Consider the following 24659-nt stretch of genomic DNA (forward strand, 5'->3'; position numbering starts at 1 on the left):
TTTTTAAAAATTTACTTTTTCAAGGTGTACGTGATGATTTAATATACATATACATTGTGAAATGATTACTACAATCAAGTTAATTAATGCATCCATTACCTCACATAGTCACTTTTTTTGGTAGTGTGAACACTTAAGATCTACTTTCTTAGCAAATTTCAAGTATGTAATACAGTATTTTTAACTATAATGCTGTACATTAGATCCTCATTATTCATATTATAACTGAAAGTTTGTACACTATGGACATCACATCCCCATTTCCCTCAACCCCACTCCTGGCAACCACTGTTCTACTATCTGGTTCTATGTGTTTGACTTTCTTAGATTCTAAATGTAATAAGTGAGATCTACAATGTTTGTCTTTCTCTGTCTGATTTATTTCACTTAGCATAATGTCTTCCAGATTCATCCATATTGTTGAAAATGACAGAATTTCCTTCCTTTTGGAAGGAAATTGGCTGAATAATATTCCTGTGTGTGTGTGTGTGTGTGTGTGTGTGTGTGTGTGTGTGTATGTATGTATGTGTATACACCACATTTTCCTTATCTGTTCATCCATTGATGGACACTTAGGTTATTTCCATATCTTGGCTGTTGTGAATAATGCCGCAGTGAACACAGGAGTGCAGATATCTCTTTGAGATAGCAATTTTATTTCTTTTGGTTATGCACCCAGAAGTAGGATTGCTGGATCATATGGTAGTTCTATTTTTTAATTTCTTGAGGAACCTCCATGCTTTTTCCCATAATAGCTGTATTATTTTTCTTCCAACCAACATTGTACAAGGGTTCTCTCTTCTCCACACCCTTTCCAACCCTTGTTATTTCTTGTCTTTTTGATAATAGCCACCCTAATAGGTGTGAGATGATAGCTCATTTTAGTTTTGATTTGCATTTCCCTGATGATTAGTGGTGTTGAACACCTTTTCATACACCTGTTGGCAATTTGTATGTCTTTTTTGGAAAAATGTCTGTTCAGATCTTTTGCCTATTTTTAAATCAGGTTATTATTATTATTTTTGCTATTGGTTTGTATTAGTTATTTATATATTTTGGGTATTAACCTCTTATCAGATATATGTGATTTGCAAATATTGGATTTTAAATTTTAGTCATTGTATTTTTAATTTCTAGAAATTTTATTTGATTTTTTTTCAAATCTGCTCTTTCACTTTTTATAATTTCCTGTACCTACATATATTTTCAAGCATGCTATTAATTAATTAATTTTTAATGTAGTAAGCATAGTTTTGTAATTTGATTCTGGTAATTCTAATATTTGGAGTCTTAAGGGATCTCTTTCAGTCGTCTTTCATTTATGCAGACTTTTGACCATGGTGCTTTGTTTCCTTGTATGCTTGGTTATTTTTCTTATTGCCCTCATAAAATTATTTGGAGAGTTCTGGAGGCTTAGACTATACTTACCTTCCTATAGGGAAACTTTGCATTGGCTTTTGCTAAAGAACCTGCGACCATTTCACCAACAGTTTGAGGTTCCCTACTCAGTCAAGGTAATGAGAACCTGGTCAGCTAACCCCCACAAGGCCCAGCCTATGGCCAAAGATTTTCAGTAATGGAAGGCTGAGAGTTTATGGTTTCAGGTCTTATTTTAACTTTTAACCCATTTCAAGTTAATTTTTGATGAGTGGTATGAGATAGATGTTCTTTTGTATCTGAGAACAGAGGTTCCCGCCTCTTTTCCTTCTCTTTTTTCTCCTGCTCCTCTTAGTGCCAAAGCAACTTTCACGCCACTGTCCTAGGGGTGGGGTTGAGAATGGGGAAGACAGGTTTCATTCTAGGTATTACCTTTGAGGTCCAACTTAATAAGGCGAGGGTTTTCTGTTAGCCACCCCGGTTTAGGTGGGGCTCTTTGCCTTCAATGTTCCAGAATTGAAGCTTAAATTTGCCAATTGGCAGATGTATTCATAGGTGTTTCATGTTCTGCTTACTAGAGAGATAGCATTGGTTTTATATTTCACTAAGCATTCAGCATGGCAGTTCCCCATTCTCATGTCAGCTCAGTGCTTTAAAGTGATGGCATTTAAAAAAAATTCTTCATTTTTCATTTTCAGCAGGAGGGATGGTCTCAACTAGTAGTTCTCAGCTGTGGATGATTTCGTCCCCTTGAGGGATATTTGGCAACGTCTGAAGATACTTTTGGCTTTTATAGTTGGGGTTGGGGGAGCTACTGACATCTAGTCAGTAGAGACCAGTGATGCTTCTAAACATTCTACAATACATAGGATACCCTCCTGCAAGAAAGAATTATCCAGCCCCAAATGCCAATAATACCAGGGTCTAAAAAATTTAGGCTTCCATTACTGAGAATAAAAGTTCAAGAAGATAGTTTATAATTTTAAAATTTGGAGTTTGAATAATTGTCATACTTCCACAAATTTTATTTCACACTAATGTATATCAAGTTTTATATTCCAGCTATAGAAGATTTCCTAAACCAAATTTTATTCATGAGTATTACCATTAAGATCACATTTAAAAATATAATATGTTTTATCCTGGTACTTTTTGGCAGGGTTGAAACTAGGGTGAGGTGAGCAATGCACTTGCTTCAGGCACAAAATTCACAGTGGACAAAATATCAAAATTTTAAATAGAGACAGTTACTATGTTGTGCTGTATTGGAACCTGAGGCAAAAAGAAAAATCAGTAATACTGACTCTGTATGAATTTAAAATTTTGATATTTTGTTCATTATCAGTTTCTTTTACATAAATTCTGATTATTTAATATAAGGCATTAAAATATTATTTATCTTGATTGCTGAGATTTTTTGCACCTTCTTAAATTTGCACCCAAGGTACCTTACTCCTCTCATCTTAGCCCTGACCCTGCTTGTTGGTGAGACATTCTGGCTAGGTAGCTAACATAGGATGGAGGGACCAGGGCTGACAATAGACTTTATTTCTAGGGCAGGACAGGTGCTAGGATGACTGTCCTAATATAAGGTTGGGGGACAGTTTGAGGAACAGTGGCATAATGTTCAAATATTCAGTTATCTCTAGTAATCTCAAATATTCACTTATACTTTGAATAAAAAGATTCTTGTTCAGGGGATTCAGGTAAAGTTGCAAGGGCCTCATAGGCATACCAAGCATATCAGTAAGAAACTGAGTTGGTAATTCCTTATAAGAGTGCAGACATGTAGGAAGCAGTTGATTGGTGTCCTTAAGAGAGGAGGCATAGCCACCAGACTTAAGACCATAGCTGTAACGATTAGGGTTGTGATTTCTGCTGAGGGAGATTGAAAGTTCATGGCTTACTATTCTAGTCATAGAAAAAGGGTAATGAGAAGTCATTCTTTCTGACTGGGGTACATTAGAGGCAAGGGAAGCCTCAAAAACTTGGGTTTGGTAGCCCTGTTTATCACATGGGAGGAGTGAAGCTTATGGAAACCAGTTGGTCAGCCTTTACCTTCCTCACTTCCTGTGCTCCCCTTACTTAATGTGGTGAATGACTAAATGATAAGAGGTACTAAGTTTGCACTGAAGCAGTTTAGGATTTTATTTTTATTTATTTATTAAAAACATTTATTGGAGTATAGTTGATTTACAATGTTATATTAGTTTCTGCTGTACAGCAAAGTGAATCAGCTATAAATATACATATATCCACTCATTTTTAGATTCTTTTCCATATAGATCATATTGAGTAGAGTTCCCTGTGCTATACAGTAGGTCCTTATTAGTTATCTGTTTTATATGTAGTAGTGTGTATGTGTCAATCCCAATCTCCCATTTTATCCCTCTCTCCCTTTCTCCCTGGTAACCATAAGTTTGTTTTCTACATCTATGACTATTTCTCTTTTGTAAATAAGTTCATTTGTGCCATTGTTTTTAGATTCCACATATAAGCAGTATCATATGATATTTGTCTTTCTCTTACTTCACTCACTATAACAATCTCTAGGACCATCCATATTACTGCAAATGGCATTATTTTGTTTTTTTATGGCTGAGTAATATTCCATTGTATATATGTACCACATCTTCTTTATCCATTCCTCTGTTGATGGACATTTAGGTTGTTTCCATGTCCTGGCTATTGTAAATAGCGCTGCAATGAACATTTGGGTGCATGTATCTTTACAAATTATGGTTTTCTCTGGATATATGTATGCCCAGGAGTGGGATTGCTAGATCATGTGGTAGCTCTATTTTTAGTTTTTAAAGGACCCTCCATACTGTTCTCCATAGTGGCTGTACCAATTTACACTCCCACCAACAATGTAGGAGGGTTCCCTTTTTCCCACACCCTCTCCAGAATTTATTCTTTCTAGGTTTTTGGATGATGGCCATTCTGACCAGTGTGAGATGATACCTCACTGTAGTTTTGAATTGCATTTCTCTAATAATTAGTGATGTTGAACATCTTTTCATGTGCTTTTTGGCCATCTGTATGTCTTCTTTGGTGAAATGTCTGTCTGTATCTTCCACCCATTTTTTGATTGGCTTCTTTTTTTTTTTTTTAATTGAGCTGCATGAGCTATTTGTATATTTTGGAGATTAATCCCTTGTCGATCACTTTGTTTGTGAATATTTTCTCCCATTCTGTGGGTTGTCTTTTCATTTTGTTTATAGTTTCCTTTGCTGTGCAAAAGCTTTTAAGTTAATTAGGTCCCATTTGCTTATTTTTGTTTTTATTTTCATCATTCTAGGAGGTAGATCAAAAAAGATCTTGCTTCAATTTATGTCAGAGAGTGTTCTGCCTGTGTTTTCCTCTAAGAGTTTTATAGTATCTGGCCTTATATTTAGGTCTTTAACCCATTTTGAGTTTATTTTTGTGTATGGTGTTAGGGAGTGTTCTACTTTCATTCTTTTACGTGTAGCTGTCCGGTTTTGCCAGCACCACTTATTGAAGAGGCTGTCTTTTCCCCATTGTATATTCTTGCCTCCTTTGTCATAGATTAGTTGACCATAGCTGCGTGGGTTTATCTCTGGGCTTTCTATCCTGCTCCATTGATCTATATTTCTGTTTTTGTGCCAGTACCATGCTGTTTTGGTGAATGTAGCTTTGTGGTATAGTCTGAGGTCAGGGAGCCTGATTCCTCCAGCTCTGTTTTTCTTTCTCAAAATTGCTTTGGCTATTTAGCGTCTTTTGTGTCTCCATATGAATTTTAAGATTTTTTGTTCTAGTTGCATAAAAGATGCCATTGGTAATTTGATAGGAATTGCATTGAATCTGTAGATTGCTTTGGCTAGTATAGTAATTTTGACAATATTGATTCTTCTAACCCAAGAACATGGTATATCTCTCCATTTGTTTGTGTTGTCTTTGATTTCTTTCATTAGTATCTTATAGTTTTCTGAGTACAGGTCTTTTGCCTCCTTAGGTAGATTTATTCCTAGGTATTTTATTCTTTTTGTTGCAGTGGTAAATGGGATTGTTTCCTTAATTTCTCTTTCTGATCTTTCATTGTTAATGTATAGGGGTGGAAGAGATTTCTGTGTATTAATGTTGTATTCTGCAACTTTACCAAATTCATTGATTAGCTCTAGTAGTTTTCTGGTGGCATCTTTAGGATTCTCTATATATAGTATCATGTCATCTGCAAACAGTGACAGTTTTACTTCTTCTTTTCCAATATGTATTCCTTTTATTTCTTTTTCTTCTCTGATTGCCGTGGTTAGGACTTCCAAAACTATGTTGAATAAAAGTGGTGAGAGTGGACATCCTTGTCTTGTTCCTGATCTTAGAGGAAATGCTTTCAGTTTTTCAGTGTTGAGAATGATATTTGCTGTGGGTTTGTCATACATGGCCTTTATTATGTTGAGGTATGTTCCCTCTATGCCCACTTTCTGGAGAGTTTTTATCATAAATGGGTGTTGAATTTTGTCAAAAGCTTTTTCTGCATCTATTGAGATGATCATATGGTTTTTATTCTTCAGTTAGTATGGTGTATCACATTGATTGATTTGCATATATTGAAGAATCTTTGCATCCCTGGGATAAATCCCACTTGATCATGGTGTATGATCCTTTTAATGTGTTGTTGGATTTGGTTTGCTAGTATTTTGTTGAGGATTTTTTTATATTTTCTTTTTAAAAAAATTAATTAATTAATTAATTAATTTTTGGCTGTGTTGGGTTGTCGTTGCTGTGCATGGGCTTTCTCTGGTTGCGGTGAGCTGGCTACTCTTTGTTATGGTGCACAGGCTTCTTATTTTGGTGGCTTCTCTTGTTGCAGAGCACGGGCTCTAGGCACGCGGGCTTCAGTAGTTGTGGCACACAGGCTCAGTAGTTGTGGCTTGTGGGCCCTAGAGCACAGGCTCAGTAGTTGTGGCATGCAAGCTTAGTTGCTCTACAGCATGAGAGATCTTCCTGGACCAGAGCTCAAACCCATGTCCTCTGCATTGGCAGGAAGATACTTAACCACTGCACCACCAGGGAAGTCCATGTTGAGGATTTTTTTGTCTTTGTTCATCAGTGATATTGCCCTGTAATTTTCTTTTTTTGTGATATCTTTGTCTGGTTTTGGTATCAGTGTGATGGTGGCCTCATAGAATGAGCTTGGGAGTGTTCCTTCCTCTGCAATTTTTTGGAAGATTTTCAGAAGGATAGGTGTTAACTCTTCTCTAAATGTTTCATAGAATTTACCTGTGAAGCCATGTGGTCCTGGACTTTGGTTTGTTGGAAGATTTTTTTTTTTTTTTACATCTTTATTGGAGTATAATTGCTTTACAGTGGTGTGTTAGTTTCTGCTTTATAACAAAGTGAATCAGTTATACATATACATATGTTCCCATATCTCTTCCCTCTTGCATCTCCCTCTCTCCCACCCTCCCTATCCCACCCCTCTTGGTGGTCACAAAGCGCCGAGCTGATCTCCCTGTGCTATGCGGCTGCTGTTGGAAGATTTTTAATCATAGTTTCAATTTTAGTACTTGTGATAGGTCTGTTCATATTTTCTATTTCTTCCTGTGTTCAGTCTTGGAAGGTTGTACTTTTCTAAAAATTTGTCCATTTCTTTTAGGTTGTCCATTATTGGTGTATAGTTCCTTGTAGTAGTCTCTTTTGATCCTTTGTATTTCTGTGGTGTCCGTTGTAACTTCTCCTTTTTTATTTCTAATTTTATTGATTTGAGTTCTCTCCCTTTTTTTTCTTGATGAGTTTGGCTAAAGGTTTATCAATTTTGCTTATCTTCTCAAAGAACCAGCTTTTAGTTTCATTGATCTTTGCTATTGTTTCCTTCGTTTCTATTTCATTTATTTCTGCTCTGATCTTTATGATTTCTTTCCTTCTACTAACTTTGGGTTTTGTTTGTTCTTCTTTCTCTAGTTGCTTTAGATGTAAGGTTAGGTTTTTTATTGGAGATTTTTCTTGTTTCTTGAGGTAGGATTGTATTGCTATAAATTCCCTCTTAAGACTGCTTTTGCTGCATCCCATAGGTTTTGGATCACTGTGTTTTTGTTATCATTTGTCTCTAGGTATTTTTTGATTTCCTCTTTGATTTCTTCAATGATCCATTCGTTGTTTAGTAACATATTTTTAGTTTAGGAATTTCTTACCTTAGTCAAAATGAACCCAGATACAGGGCACGACATAGCCTGCAGGTGGAGGGGGGGCCTTGTTGAACTGCTTTTAGGAGTTAGGGAAGCCTGAGGCAAGAGAAATGAAGTGACAACTAATGTTGGAAAGTGTTTTGAAGCATTTATTTCTAAATTGTTTTATTAAACCAGCCATTTGTGTGTCATCAAATCACTCATGTGTCCAGCAGCAAATCACGTGTACAGCAGAGTAGTGACTATCTTCCTTTATTAGTGTTCCCATGCTTTTCCCCCTGGAATCTCTCAATTCCAATTGTATCACAACAGTTTTATTGTGTTTTTTCAGTGGGCAAAAAGTGTCCACTTGTGAGTATGTGTATTTTAAATGTTTTTGAAAGGAAACTTCTTCTTTATGAGTGCTCATTTCTCGGATATGTTCTTGTTCTTAGATTTTAGCACAACAGAACTAAAACTGTAAAAGGTCGTTTTGAGTTAAGTGTCAGAAATCATGTTAAAACTACTGTCTGTTTGCATTACGGAGGAAACACTGAGGGCTTCAAAGCAATTTTTAGTGCTGGAATGTCAGAGAAGTAAAGGAATGCTAGCAATCAGATAGGATTCCATAAGGACAGCCCCTTGAGCCTGGTAAAGCATCAGAGCTACAAAGAATGATGGGCTTTGCAAGCAGTATCTGCAGAGTGGGCTACAGCCCTTGAAATAAAAAGAAATGGAATCCAGCAACATCTTGATGCATAATAGGTCTCAGCAGTACTGTGAAAGATCTTACCGTTTTTTTTTTTCTTTTTAAATAGATGATACACACTCATCAGGCATATTCTTCCTTAGTGGAAGAGGATATTCAACACTGATGACGTCCCATTTTTTTTTTTCTTGGCACATTTACCCCCCAGTTCCCAAAATACCATTCTTGCCTGTATATAAAATCAATGACAACTGTAATATATATTTTTGAAATAATTCCAGTGATGATTTTAAAACATTGAAGATAAACTAATCACATAGCAATTTAGGAAGTTAATTGGCAGCCCAGAGTACATTCATGGTCATGAGGCATATTCTAAAAGCTTTTTTGATTGTACATGATTGCCAAGAGAGCTTATCATAGACTAATCCATATAGGTCTGAAAATCCTTTGACATTGGCCTGCTTGTAAATAAGTTGCTTTATTTTTTCTCTTTCTTTGTCTCTTTTTTCCCTTGATTCTTGCAGATTTATTTTGTTGTATATATCAGCTTCTTAACAGTGCTTTAAAGTTTCAAGTTGTCATGTTGTATACTGATTGTTTAAAAATTTTCCTCTTAATTTATTATAGGAGGAACTCTAAGGACTTCTATTTTAATTTTTCTTTAAAATTATTTATTTCTTATTCGTTATTTAAAAAATTTTAAATTTCCCCAGTATATTTATTTTCACATTATTTTATTTTTTTCCTTTTCTCCCTACCCTCTTATGTTTTCCTTTACTTTTTTTTTTTGTAATGACTGCAGCTATGCCACAGACATGGCCAGAGAGAGAGTCTCTGTCACAGATGAGCAAAGTTAAAGTCTTATTCATTCAGTTTCTCTCTAACAGGTCTCTCAGCCTACGGATGGCCTCATAACACTCCTTACCCTAGTAACATGTGGGCTAACTTTCCTTATTGTACTTCCTGCTCTGTAGATGTCATATTCAGTCTTTTGGAAAAGATATTACTTTGTAAAATTGCATACTATCTGACTTTTATAGGTATCTGTTTTAAAACCTATGATTCCTATTTTAGACAAATAGAGAACCAAGAGCTAGGAGAGCACCTCTTGAGAAATGATCTTCCATGTAATATGCCTAGGCTAACCTTGCTGATAATCCAGGTGATGGTGAACCCCCTTAAAAATGTTCATGGGTCAAACTCTTGGTATAGCTTTTACACTAGCTTGGCTCTAATTTAGTTATTTCCTGGATGATCCTCTTTGTTTGGCAGGGTCATGGGAGTATCCTTTGGGTATAAGGCCCTCCTAGCTCTTTTTCCTCATTATTTGGGTTAAGAATGTATCTATGACTACTAAGTAAGGAAAATGAAAATCTTGCTACCAGGAATTACATGATTTTAAAATATGGAAATGGGATTTATTTTCACTAAAATGTTTCACTGTAATACTGCTTTCTTTTAATGTTAAATTGAGAAAGCCTTTACTTTCTTTCATTTGTAATATCATTCTTACTGGAAATTCTTCATTCTACTTGTCATTCAGTGAATAAGACCTTAGAAAAGATCTTAGTGTGGAATAAGGAGAGTCATTATAGTTGGAAAAACATAAGGTGTAATATTAAAAGACCTGGATTGTTGTCCTCACTCTATTATTTATTAGCCAAGTGACTTTGGAAAAATCAGTTTACCTTTCTTACCTTTAGTTTCTTCATTTGCACAATAGGAATGATATTACCTCACAGGATTATTATGAGACTCAAATGAGATATTTGTGAAGGTACTTTATAAAGTGATATCTCAGTTTTATATTCTAAGTAATACCATGTTATTTTACTTGTATACTTGGTAAGTTACTTTCTAAAGGCTGTGGTTTGAGAGGCAGTAAAGTTAAGCCACATTGCTTAAGTTCAAATTCCCAGTCTTCCTCTTACTAGAGGTGTGGCCTAACCTCTCTTAGTCTCACTTTCCTCTTCTATAAAATGAGAGTGATAATAGTGTCTATCTCATAGGGTTGTTGTGAAGATTAAATTATCTATGTCAAATACTTCCACCAGTGTTCAGCACATTCAATACATGTTACCTATTGTCATTATCATTCTTAGATTTTATAAAAAGAAGCTCTTTTCCTAAATTAAAGACTATATTACCATTTATCAAGTGGCCACTCTGTTGTGACGCATCCAAGCAATTAATTCAATTTTTCCTTAGTGGTAAATACATACGTAAATACAATGTTACAGTTTTCTTCAGTTAAGAAAACTCATTAACATTATTTTAAATGGTAGTATCCCTGATAAGTTGTGTGCATATAGTATTTTGGCAAATTTAGTTATATTTTGGGTATGGTAAGGAAATTCAGAAAATAACTACTGAAAATAAATCCATTGAATAATAAAGGACCCTTTGAAATGTGATTATTCACTAGTTTATTCATTCTTGAAACCAGTTTTCACTTAAAAAAGGAAATCTGGCTACATTTATATGCACTAATTGTGAGAATTAATTAATTAATTATGTAATCTGTTTTAAAGTGATCACCAAAATGATCGAAGCAGCAGCCTTGAAGGATTAGTTAAAACATGCTGTAACTAATATAATATAATGAAGTAATTTCTTCAGGTAAATGCCTAATATAAAGTCTGACTAAAACAGAGACTAGGGCTTCCCTGGTGGTGCAGTGGTTGAGAGTCCGCCCGCCGATGCAGGGGACACGGGTTCGTGTCCTGGTCTGGGAAGATCCCACGTGCCGCGGAGCGGCTGGGCCCGTGAGCCATGGCCGCTGAGCCTGCGCGTCCGGAGCCTGTGCTCCGCAACGGGAGAAGCCACAACAGTGAGAGGCCCGCGTACCGCAAAAAAAAAAAAAAAAAAAAACAGAGACTAGAGTTTTGAAAATAAATGAATAACTGAAGGACTGTGTAATTTTTGTTGTGTGCTGATCAGTTTAGCAAGATCTAGGGCAGTGTAATAGTTGAGATTAACTTGTAATATTCAGGTTAAAAATGTATGCTTTTTCTGTTCTTCATAGAAGGCATGGTTTATACTACTTGTAGTTCATTTGTGATTGCTTTCACATTTTGTGTGTTAATACTTTGGTGAAGTGTACAATATACAAGTGAATTAAATGTTTGATGATTGCAGCACAGTCCAAGACTGATTTCAGCCAGTCAGAATGTTGCAGTTTTGGCTTAATTACAAGAAGAGCCTGAGTCTCATGGTTTCTGTGACAACCTAAGGTCAGGTGACCTGGATATGTTCTGCCAAGCTGTTCCTGTGGAATAAATAGGCTGTTTGTAAACAGGATGGCTAAGCATTCTCTCACAAGATTTCAAGTTCACAGAGTATGAGGCAACTGGGTAAAAGGTCAAAGGTTAAAGGTAATAAGTCATTTTGGGCCTGTTCTTTTGTGGAGTCTGGCTGCCTTTCAGACTGAGGTCTTGGAAATAGTTCACACACAGGCCTTTTGCCAAAAAACTACTGAGAGTTGGCTCAGGCAGGATTCTATTACAAAGTTCTTTCTCTCACTCTCTCTTTCTGTCTGAATCCTGCCATCTGAAATTTATAAAAATGCAAGGAATTTTTTAAAAGTAAGCATATAAATGAGGCAACTAAATAAATTCATGTTTTACATAAAATAAATCTAGAATGACTTTATTTCTTAGGGACAGAGGTCCACAAACTGAATTTATTTATTTAGGCTGCATGGGGTCTTAGTTGTGGCACATGAGATTTTCGTTGCAGCATGTGGGATCTTTTTTTTTTTTAGTTGCAGCATGCAGGCTTCTTAGTTGTGGCATGAGGACTTCATAGTTACGGCATGCAGACTCTTAGTTGCGGCATGCAAACTCTTAGTTGTGGCACGCATGTGGGATCTAGTTCCCCAACCAGGGATCGAACCTGGGCCCTCTGCATTGGGAGCGTGGCATCTTACCCACTGGATCACCAGGGAAGTCCACAAACTGAATTTATTGTGATAAATACTTGCAAAATGGATTGCAAGTATGTTTTAGAAAAAGAGTAAGTATATCAAAATAACAAATAAGATTAAAATATTGGCAGAAAAACTTGGAGCAGTTGTAGGCTTTTTTAAAGAAGCAATAAATATCTGTTCCACCTAAGCCACCAGAGGCAGTCTTTAAACAGTCTAGTGAGATATTTTAACTAATAAGCTCTTCTACTAGTATATGTTATGCTATTGAATGTTAAGATTTGCTGTGTATTATGAAGAAAAGGTATAATTAGGCTTCCTCAAAATTTGGTTCCCTTTAGATTTATTGCTGTTGTTATTCTTGCTCAGAGTAGGAATTCATTCCGGGAATAGAAAAAACAAAGTGAACATTAGATTTACCTTCTCTGTCATCAAAGCTTGGCTTAAAGAGCTTTTTTTCAGTTCCTTGGCTCTAATATTTGTCTGCATTATTTGTTTTCTTCTGTTTGTGTAATACTGTAGAGTTACAACTTCTATATTGGTCAATTTTGGTTTATTTTCATCCTTGGATTTGAAATACTTTGTTAATAAAGATGTGGGCACTGGATATTAAGGTAGAAAAAGGTAGGTTAAGGGACAGTGAAAAGATGGCAAAAGAACTATTCCCAAACACAAAGTATGAGCCATATGTCATTTTAACTGTAAACAAACTTCTGTGGGATGGTAGCAGTTACAAAGAAATCACCCAGATAAAGGGAAAAATAAAAACACTTCATTAGGAAACTTAGTGTAACTCCTACTAGAAACCAAAGCATACAGTTTGGATCATAACCAGTGATACCTTGGCTTTCATTATTTTATTGTACTGATGAGGATAGGCATGGAAAGGGTGGGACTTTCCAGTGTGTTTTATGAAGTCCAATTTCTTTTCTTCTTTGTGTAACAGTGAAACAAATCCATTTATGTCTCAAACAGAATTTTTCTGAAAATATCTTAACTTACAGGTGGTTTTGTTTTTACTCCCTTCAGAAAATTCTACAAGAAAAATATTTTCCTGAAGTTTGGGAAGTCATTTGCCATTATTTTCTTTTCCTTGAATTTCTTGATATCAGGAACATGCTGCAGTATGAGGTATTACATACGTTGATAAACAGCTTTCTCTTCTCTGTTTTTTTATTAACCAGAATGACAAATGACTTCCAACCAGACTGTGTTGGAGAAATTAGAAAATGACAACTTTTAAAAGAATGTATTTTAAAAGTTTGGACAGATCTTTACTTCTTTTTCCCATATCAAAGAAAAACCTGAAAAATGTTTACTCTTTAAAAAAAAATTAACTTCAGAACAGTAATCTTGGACAAGTCACTGAGCCTCTCTGAATCTATTTTGTTATGGAGGCTAGAACTTGATCTTTAAGGTTTTTCCCAACTCTAAACTAAGTTGCATCTCATCAGATGTTTGTAGGACTGAAGAACTGACTTGCTAAATTTGGTATTTATGTCATTTTTTCTCAGTGAATAAAATGTTAAGGAGAAAGTGAATCAGGACCTTGAAGTATGAAAGATGCTATGAATCCATTTTATTTTTTAAATTTTAAAATGAATAAAATTATTTATTTATTTAATTTTGGCTGTGTTGGGTCTTCATTGCTGCGCGGGCTTTCTCTAGTTGCGGCAAGCAGGGGCTACTCTTCGTTGTGGTCCGCGGACTTATCATTGCGGTGGCTTCTCTTGTTCCAGAGCACGGGCTCTAGGAGCACGGGCTTCAGTAGTTGTGGCTCGTGGGCTGTAGAGCACAGGCTCAGTAGTTGTGGCACATGGGTTTAGTTGCTCTGCGGCATGTGGGATCTTCCCGGACCAAGGCTCAAACCCATGTCCCCTGCATTAGCAGGCACATTCTTAACCACTGCTCCACCAGGGACGTCCCTATGAATCCATTTTAAAAAGGCAATTACCATTGTATCCCCTTGTTTGCCTGCTTCCCTTTGACACTCTTACTACTATCGGAGCTAATACCATTGGTCCTGCTGCTGCTGCCTCAGATGAGAGGCAAAGATGGCTGATGAGGCCAGCAAGTGGACTTACTTCTCTAGGGCCTAAATGGGAGGGCTAGGTGATCTCTGGTGCAGAAATCTCTGTAAGAGTCATGAATGAAATGAGCATTTGAAAACCTCCAAATCAGGCAGGACCTCTGATCTAAATTAAAAATACAGCTATTAGGTTGTTTCTATATCTTGGTTATTATGAATAATGCTGCAAAGAACACAGGAGTGCCAGTATTTCTTCGATATCCTTGTTTTCATTTCCTTTGGATATATTCCCAGAAGTGGGATTACTGGATCATACAGTAGTTCTACTTTAAATTTTTTTGAGGAACCTTCATACTGTTTTCCATAGTGGCTCTACCAATTTACATTCCCACCAACAGTGTACAAGGGTTCCCTTTTCTCTACATCCTCACCAACACTTATTTTCTGTGTTTTTGATGATAGCTATTTTAACAGGTATGAGGTGATATCTTGTGGTTTTGATTTGCATTTCCCTGGTGATTAGGATGTTGAGCACCTTTTCATGTACCTTTTGGCTATTTGTATGTTTTTGTAAAAATGTCTGTTCAGTTCCTCTGCCCACTTATAAATCAGATTTTTTGGCTATTGAGTTATATGAATTCTTTGTGTATTTTGGATATTAATCCCTTATGACATGTGTAATTTGAAGCTATCTTTTCCCGTTGGATTGATTTCCTCTTCATTTTGTTCATAGTTTGCTGAGCAGAAGCTTTTTAGTTTGATGCAGTCCTAATTTTTTTTTGGGGGGGGAGCGTGCCATGTGGCATGTGGGATCTTAGTTCCCTGACCAGGGATCGAACCCATGCTCCCTGTAATGGAAGCATGATGTCTTAACCGCTGGCCCACTAGGGAAGTACCCCCAATTGTTTATTGTTGCATTTCTTGCCTTTGCTGTTAGTGTCCAATCCAAAAAATCATTACCAAGACTGATGTCAGTGAGCTTACCTTCTATGTTTTCCTTCTAAGGACTTTTGTGGTTTCAGGTCTTTGTCCAAGTCTAATCCATTTTGAGTTGATTTTGTGTATGGTAGAAGATAGGGGTCCAGTTTCATTCTTTGCATGTTCATAATGTCAGTAGCATACTGTTTTGATTACTATAGCTTTATTGTATAGTTTGAAATCAGGAAGTGTGATTCTTCCAGCTTTGCTCTTTTTTCTCAAGATTTGGCTATTCAGAGTCTTTTGTGGTTCCATATGAATTTTAGGATTTTTTTCTATTTCTATGAAAAATGCCATTTGTATTTTGATAGTGATTGTACTGAATCTATAGATTGCTTTGAGCAGTGTGACATTTTAATAATATTATTTTTTCCAAACCATGAACACAGAATTTCTTTACATTTTTGTGTCTGCTTCAGTTTATTTCATCAATGTCTCATAGTTTTCAGTGTGTAAATCTTACACCTCCTCAGTTCAATTTATTCTTAGGTATTTTAGTCTTTTGATGCAATTATAATTGGGATTCTTTTCTTAATTTCTCTTTCTGATATAAAAAGTTAGTGTATGGAAATGCAACTTATTTTTATATTGATTTTCTATCCTGCAGCATTACTAAATTTGTTGATTAGTCCTAACAGGTTTTTTTTGTGGAGTCTTGAGGTTTTCTATATGTAATATCATGTTATCTGCAAACAGAGAGTTTTACTTCTTCCTTTCCAACTTGAATGCCATTTTTGTTCTCATTCTTGCCTAGTAGCTCAGCTAGGACTTCCAATACTATATTGAATTAAAGTGGTGAGAGTGGGCATCCCTGTCTTGTTACTGATCTTAGAGGAAAGCTATCAGTTTTTCATCACTGAGTATGATGTTAGCTTTGGCTTATCATGTATTGCCTTTGTTATCTTGAGTTATGCACCCTTTATACCTAGTTTATGAGGATTTTTATCATGAATTGATGTTAAATTTTTCAGATGCTTTATCTGTATCTATTGATTTGATAATATGATTTTTATCCTTCATTTTGTTAATACTGTGTATTGCATTGATTGATTTGCCGACATTGAACCATTCTTGTATCCAGAATAAATCCCACTTAATCATGGTATATGATCCTTTTAATGTGTTGTTGGATTTGGTTTGCTAGTAGTTTGTTGAGGATTTTCATCAGGGATATTGGCCTGTAATTTTTTTTTTTTTTAGTGTTCTTGTCTGGTTTTGGTTTCATGGTAATGATGGCCTCATAACATGAGTTTGGAAGTGTTCTTTCCTCTTCTATTTTTCGGAGGAGTTTGAGAAGGATTGGTATTAATTCTTTAAATGTTTGGTAGAATTCACCAGTGAAGCTGTTCAGTCCTATACTGTTTTGGGAGTGGTTTTGATTACTAGTTTAGTCTTCTGGTCTGTTCATATTTTCTCTTTCTTTGTGATTCAGTAGGTTGTATGTTTCTAGGAATTTATACATTTCTTCTAGGTTGTCTAATTTTTTGCCAGACAGTCCTCTGTAGAAGTCTCTTATGATCCTTTGTATTTGGTATCAGTTGTAATGTTTCCTTTTTCATTTATAATTTTATTTGTTTGAGTCCTCTTTCTTTTTTCTCGGTAATTCTAGCTCAAGGTTTGTTTATTTTATTTATCTTTTCGAAAAACCAGCTTTTAGTTCCACTGATTTTTCCCTTTTTTAATTGAAGTATAGTTGATTTACAGTGTTGTGTTAGCTTCAGATGTACAGAAAGTGCTTCAGTTATTTATGTATTTTCACATTATTTTCCATTATAGGTTATTATAAGATATTGAATATAGTTCCCTGTTCTATACAGTAAGTCCTTTTTGCTTATCTATTTTATGTATAGTAGTTTGTATCTGTTAATCCCATACACCTAATTTGTCCCTCCTCCCCCTCCCTTTTCCCATTGACAACCATAAGTTTGTTTTCTATGGCTGGGAGTCTGTTTCTATTTTGTATATAGATTTATTTGTATTATTTTTTAGGTTCTACATATAGGTGAGATCATATAATATTTGTCTTTCTCTATATGACTTACTTCACTAAGTATAATATTCTCTTGGTCTACCCAGGTTGCTGCAAATGGCAATATTTCATTCTTTTTTTGTGGCTAATATTCCATTGCACATATATACCACATCTTATTAAGCCAGTCATCTGTTGATGGGCACCTGGGTTATTTCCATGTCTTGGCTATTGTAAATAGTGCTGTTATGAACATTGGGGGTGCATGTATCTTTTTGAATTAGAGTTTTCATCTTTTCCAGTTATATACCCAGGAGTGGGATTGCTGGGTCATATGATAGTTCTATTTTTGTTTTTTTAAGGAACCTCCATACTGTTCTCCATAGTGGCTGCGCCAATTTATATTCCCACCAACAGTGTAAGAGGGTTTCCTTTTCTCCACACCCTCTCCAGCATTTATTATCTGTGGACTTTTTAATGATGGCCATTCTGACTGGTGTGAGGTGATAGCTTATTGTGGTTTTGACTTGTATTTCTCTGATAGTGATGTTGAGCATCTTTTCATGTGCCTATTGGCCATCTGCATGTCTTCTTTGGAGAAATGTTCTCTGATCTTTTCTGTTGCCTTTTTAGTCTCTATTTCATTCATTCTGCTCTGATCTTTGTTATTTCCTTCCTTCTACTAACTTTGGACTTAGTTTGTTCTTCTTTTTCTAGTTCCTTGAAGTATAAAGTTAGGTTGTTTATTTGGTCTGCTTGATGGTGTCCTATATGTCCCTTAAGCTATCATCACTCTTTTTCATTCTTTTTTCTTTTGCTCCTCTGATTGGATTAGTCCGACTGCCCTATTTTCAAGTTCTCTGATCCTTTCTTTCATTTCATCTAGTCTGCTGTTATACCCCTCTACTGAATTTTTAAGTTCAGCTATCATATTTTTCAGCTCTGTGATTTCTGTTTGGTACTTTCTTATGTCTTCTATCTCTTTGTTGAAATTCTCACTTAGTTCATGCATTGTTCTGACCTTGGTGAGCATCTTTATGACCATTATTTTGAACTCTATTAGGTAAATCACTTACCTCTGTTTCATTAACATCTGTCTGGAGTTTTATTTTCTTATTTTGTTTGGAACATATTCCTGTTTCTTCAAATTTTTTGACTCTGTGTTGGTTCTGGCATTAGATGAAACAGACATCTCCTCCCAGTGACAGAGTGGTCTTGTATAGGAAGATAAACCTTATTGTTCAGCCTGGCGCAAGTTCTTGGTTGTTGCTCAAACCTTTGTGATTGTCCAACCTACTTTATTTATGCTTAGTGCTTCCCAATATTTGAGGATGTACCAGGGCCTGTTTTTTTTTTTTTGTGGTACGTGGGCCTCTCACTGTTGTGGCCTCTCCCGTTGCGTAGCACAGGCTCCGGATGCACAGGCTCAGCGGCCATGGCTCACGGGCCTAGCTGCTCCGCGGCATGTGGGATCTTCCTGGACCGGGGCACGAACCCATGTCCCCTGCATCGGCAGGCGGACTCTCAACCACTGTGCCACCAGGGAAGTCCCCAGGGCCTGTTTTGATGTGGATATTTTCTTGTTTACCTGATATATCAGTGTCACTCAACTAGTTTCTGGATTTCTTTCTGAGGGAATTGCTCTTGGTATAACTGGGTTCAGTGTGCTCATGGGAGAAGGTGAGTTCAGGAGCCTCCTATGTTGTCATTTGGACTGGAACTCAGGAGCAAGTTTTCTTTTTTTTTTTTTTTTAAAATTAATTTATTTTATTGGCTGCCTTCGGTCTTTGTTGCTACGCATGGGCTTTTCTCTAGTTGCGGCGAGCAGGGGCCACCCCTCACCGTGGTGCACGGGCTTCTCATTGGGTGGCCTCTCCCACTGCAGAGCACAGGCTCCAGGCGAGTGGGCTTCAGTAGTTGTGGCACGTGGTCTCAGGAGTTGTGGCTCGCGGGCTCTAGAGCACAGGCTCAGCAGTTTTAGCACACGAGCCCAGTTGCTCCGTGGCATGTAGTATCTTCCCCAACCAGGGCTCGAACCCATGTCCCCTGCATTGGCAGGCAGATTCCCAACCACTGCGCCACTAGGGAAGCCCCAGAAGCAAGTTTTGATAGAAATTTTAAAGTCAGGGTTCTAGGGCTTCCCTGGTGGCGCAGTGGTTGAGAGTCCGCCTGCCGATGCAGGGGACACGGGTTTGTGCCCCGGTCCGGGAAGATCCCACATGCCGCGGAGCAGCTAGGCCCGTGAGCCATGGCCTCTGAGGCTGTGCGTCTGGAGCCTGTGCTCCACAATGGGAGAGGCCACAACAGTGAGAGGCCCCTGTACTGCAAAAAAAAAAAAAAAAAAAAAAAAGTAAGGGTTCTAGATATCATCTGCATGATACATAACTGGTATTCCATCCTGTTTCCAGCTCCAGCCAGGTCAGTTCCTCTGTAGCACAGCTCAGTGTATGAGCTTTTTTTTGTTTTTCAGTGTCCATTAGTGGGACACATCTACAATGGAATATTATTTAGCCATGAAAAAGAAGGAAATACTGCCATTTGTGACAACGTGGACCTTGAGGGTATTCTGCTAAATGAAATAAGCCAGACAAAGACAAATACTGCATAGTGTCACATGTGGAATAAAACAAACAAACAAACTTCAAACTTACAGAAATGGAGAGTAGAAAAGTGGTTACCAGGGGCTGGGAGGTGAGGGAAATAGGGAGAGGTTGGTAAAAGAGCATAAGCTTTCAGCTGTAAGATGTGTAGTACCTAAGACCTAATGTAAAACATGGTGACTATAGTTGATAACACTGTTTAAAAAATGTACAGCTATTACAGATATTGGAATCTGAATTTCAGACTGTCAGTAATGACTTCTGTGATTTACTTTTGGGCAAATCATTTAACATGTTTGAGTCACAGTTTTTAATTTGTAAAATGGATATGGGGCTAATGTAAGGATACAGTGAGTCATTTTTTTTTAAAGAACTTTGTAAACTATAAACTTATTACAAAGTTACCTACTGCTTTTTGCTAAGTGTGAAAGTTGTGAATATTTGTACAAAATAACTTTACCCCTTTTTCTGCAACATAGCAATTTATTGCTTGTATTTTATGTTAACAAATCTACAAGAATAAAAGTGAGGTTAGAGCTTTAGTATAATATTAGCTCTAAATTCAGAGCTAGGATTCCTGGATCCTCAACATCTCCATAATATAAATTAATTTCTGTTATTGAAAATGAGGCATCATGTGATTAAAGAATTCACCTATGATCACTTTGGCTTTGACTACACCAGAAAAGAGATGTAGAGCATTGTAGGTACTTTGAAATAAATAAACTATTAAGGAAAAAATGAGGATTAAAATTTTTTTCATACAATTCTGTGTCAATTAAGATAACTGCCAAATTTTTCACTATTTCCATAATCTAAGTGTTACTGAGTCAGTGGTAGGTCCTAATCAATTTTAAGCTTTTTGATGCCTTTATCTTTCTTCAAGCATATATGTGTTGGCATTTGTCCCCTTTCAGCATCAGTATAGTTACCGGTAACTTTGGTGAGCCCTATACCTTCAACATGGGACTGCTTCAGGACATTTTATTTCCTTATTTCTCTAGCACTAGTAACAGCAACTTTTCCAACTGTTATTAGCATTATGTGAGAAATAAATGATCTTTAGCATCACTAATTCAGGCTAGGGAGCATATGTTGAAGAAGACTATACATATTATACACACACACACACACACATATACACAAACACATACATTACTACATACATTCATACGTGTAATTTTCTTCTTCTTAACTCATATTCTATTTTGAATTCTACCAAGCCAAAAATAAGAATTGCCTTTCATGCTGTTCATTTTTTATTAATGGCTATATTTTAAGAGATGGAATTAGTTATATCTTCACTCTTTAAATTCATAAATAAGCAAATTTTATAATATTGCAAATTCATATAATTGAATTGTTCCTGTCGGGTATTTAGAGGATACAAAATGTGTAACATTTTTATAAGTATTATATCTCATGTGTTTACTGATGAAGTATTGTGACATTTCCAAATGCTTGATTTTGCAATTTAAATTTTTATTTTGGTCAAAGAAATATAAAAGCCATAACTTTTTTCTTTTTTTGGAGTAGGAATATGTGGAAGCTTTATTTAACCATGTAAGAGGAATATTATTTGGATGTTTCAGCCTTGACCGTCTTCTAATTTTGCTCATGTAAACAATTTCCTTTGTTTTTGATGGAAGATGAGACCTTATTTGGGTTCATTGGAGTCTCCATCACATCTGGTGCAAATCCACTTAAGAATGGGCTGTGTTACTCTTGAAAATGTTCTTGAAGTTAATAGATTGAGAATCTGGACCTAGATTAAATATTTTGTAATTTAGATCAAGGTGTTCTTCACTCAGTAGTACCTGAATATTTCTTCTTGTTGAATGAAAAAGGAGAATATTAATACAATAAAATTATTTTTTGCTTGATCTTATTAAAACTTCAGTGGTTAGTCTACTTGTCTAGGAATTTCCCTTTGGATAATTGAGTGTGGTAAATATGTGAAAATGATACAGTGGATTTGAAAGCTTTTTAGGGTAGATCTGGCATTCTTTCTTAAAAAAAAGAATTTGGAAGTGTCCATAATGAGTGGAGACTAACCAAAACAAATTATTTCCAACTTAAAAGATGCAAAAGTAAACAAGTAAAACTAAAAATTTTAATTTCTTTTTCCTCCTTATATATATATATTTATACAATTTTTAAAGGTTACTCCATTTACAGTTATTACAAAATATTGGCTATATTCCCCATGTTGTAGAATACATCCTTGTAGTCTGTCTTACACTCAATAGTTTGCACCTCCCACTCCCCCACACCTATATTGCCACTCCCCCCACCCCACTGGAACCACTAGTTTGTTCTCTATATCTATGAGTTTGTGAAATCTAAAATTTTAAACAATTTTAGTTTTTGAGCATGTGGAAAATAATATAATAATATGTATATATGTAGTTCAGTTTTTAAATAGGTAGACCACATTTTTCTTTTTGAAATATGTGATTTACATGGAGTTTAACAGGATCTATATATTACTATAAATAATGGTGAATGTGAATTTGTCTCTTAAAAACCCTCTGAGTCTTAACATTGAGACTTTAGATACAGTAATGCTCAATATTTGTCTTTCTATAAATAGGATTTTTAAAAACCTCAGCTAGGAGAAATGTCAATTTGTACTTAGTCATCACTGATAAGTAATATTCTAGAAATTTTTTTGCTTAGTTTAGACTTCTTATATGTTATTTTAGTCTAATCTTTCAAACACATTGTATTTAAGTGCTATGTTGAGCAAAACATGTAGTAGAAGTTATTGTAGAATCCTTTCTTGTAAAAGATCCCACATTTCTTGTAATCAAGGTGGATATTTTCCTTTATGTCAAATATTAAGAATTATTGGGCAATAGCAACAGACATGGGGCTGTAACATGCATGTCTAAATAAAAGCATTGTTTTGAGGGTCTTCCTTTGGAAAATTTAATATACATTTATGAATACTTCCATATTCTTTAATGGGGATGACACATAGACTAACAAGTGAATTGTTACCAAAATATACAGTGTAGAAATAGAAACTAAGGGTCCTCACAGCATCATAAAGTGTGGGCAGTTTTTTGAGTATATCATTATTTCCACACATATATGAATATTAATGTGGATATATACCTTTATGTTTTCTATTTTAATGACTTCTACAGTGGAGTTATATTATACATTTACCGTACTTAAATACATATTTGGAGATTTGGCCAAAAAGAGAAATTAAAATATTCCATCCAATGAATGTGAGTTAAGAGTGAATGTGAGATGTAAATCTTTTCCTGTCAGCCTCATTTCTTTTATGTGTGCTGGGCTGAGTGTGGTTCTAGGGTTTAAAGATATGTATATATTTTTAATATAAAATGAAATGCAAGCTAACTAATTCTTCTGGTACTTAGTCAAAGAAAAAAGATAACTGGCTGTGAGAGAAAGTATGTCCATCTTCAGTTTGCCATTGCCCTAAAGGATTTTGACCATATGCAAATTTTCCTTATATGCTGACTTTAGATCCTAATCCCTGAGAGAGAGTCACTTAACTAGTGATTTTTTGGTTTAATTTAAACTGTTAATAGTCTACTAGACTATTTTAATCTACTTTAATAGACTTCTGCGCCAGCCTCTGCCATGGTGATTTCTCATATGCATACTGTAGTAGGGAGCCCAAAGAAGCATAATACTGTGGGTTAAATGATCAGTTCTGACACTGATCCCCTTGAAGCCCAGACCAGTTTCTTTACTGCCACCACCATACATTTGTGTATGGGTGTTTAGTTTTTATTTTGCATATGGATGTTTAGTTTCAATTTTTATACAGTGTCCAAAGTACTTTCAACATGCATGTCACTTAATCTTGCCTGTCATGTAATTGTTACTCACTAAATTTTTGAGGAGTAAATGAAAAACTGTTGCATGGAATAATGGTTCCCATTATAAAAATAAAGAAGCAAGTACAGATGAAGACAAATGTTTTATCTTGGAATGATAAGATCTGGGTTCATATTCCATTTCTGAAATTATGTGGATTTGGATTTAGAAAAAACCTGTCTTTTGTGTCTCTGTTTTTTCACCTGTAAAATGGGGTTTTGAGGGTTATTGGGAGGATTGAATGGAATCACCTATGTGAAAATGTTTTACACTGTAAGTTTGCATACAAATATAAAGCCAGGATTACAGTATTCTACTACACTGCTAATTGTAAATCCATCAGTTTAATTACGTGTTGGAAAAGAACAGTTCAGTGCTCTTTTTACTGTTCCACACAGCTTCAGGTCTAGAGACACTAGGCCTACTTACTACTAGGTCTGTTTCACATTACTAATATTTATCATAAATGCAGTTTTGTAGAACTCCTGTTCAAACTTCAAAGGTCATTTTATGTCTATAATATATTATAGAAGTCCATTGAATGAATGTTTCTTTTCTTCCCCCCCCAACGCTAGTTCAAACATACTCAGATTTGTAAACTACAAAGAGTTATGTAATAGGTTACCCACACAGTTTCATTCTTCCTGCTTTAACCTAGTCTGTAAAAGTCTTGGTGACCAATTTGTTTATTTCATTCATCTCTTCTGAAAATAATATAAACTTAATCATAACTAATCAGTTATGACATTTAAGTTTTATGGTTTGAGTGTATGAAAATGTTACCTATTATTGCCCAGTAACATTGTAAATCTATAAGAAAATACCTCATATTTCTTAAGTTTGTTTTGCTTTATCATGAGATTTTTTGAGGATATTCTGCAGTTACATAGCTGATTTTTTTTTGCCTTAAATATCCAGTTTATTGTACTTTGAAACAATGGGATTGTACTGTGAAACCTACAATAAATAAAAAGCTAACAAAAATTAAACTATCAGGGAGTTCCCCGGTGGTCTAGTGGCCTGGATTTAATCACTGGTTGGGGAACTGAGATCCCTCAAACCACGTGGCATGGCCAAAAAAATAAA

The sequence above is a fragment of the Hyperoodon ampullatus genome (assembly GCF_949752795.1).
Source record: "Hyperoodon ampullatus genome assembly, chromosome: 4".
Classification (NCBI taxonomy): Eukaryota; Metazoa; Chordata; class Mammalia; order Artiodactyla; family Ziphiidae; genus Hyperoodon; species Hyperoodon ampullatus.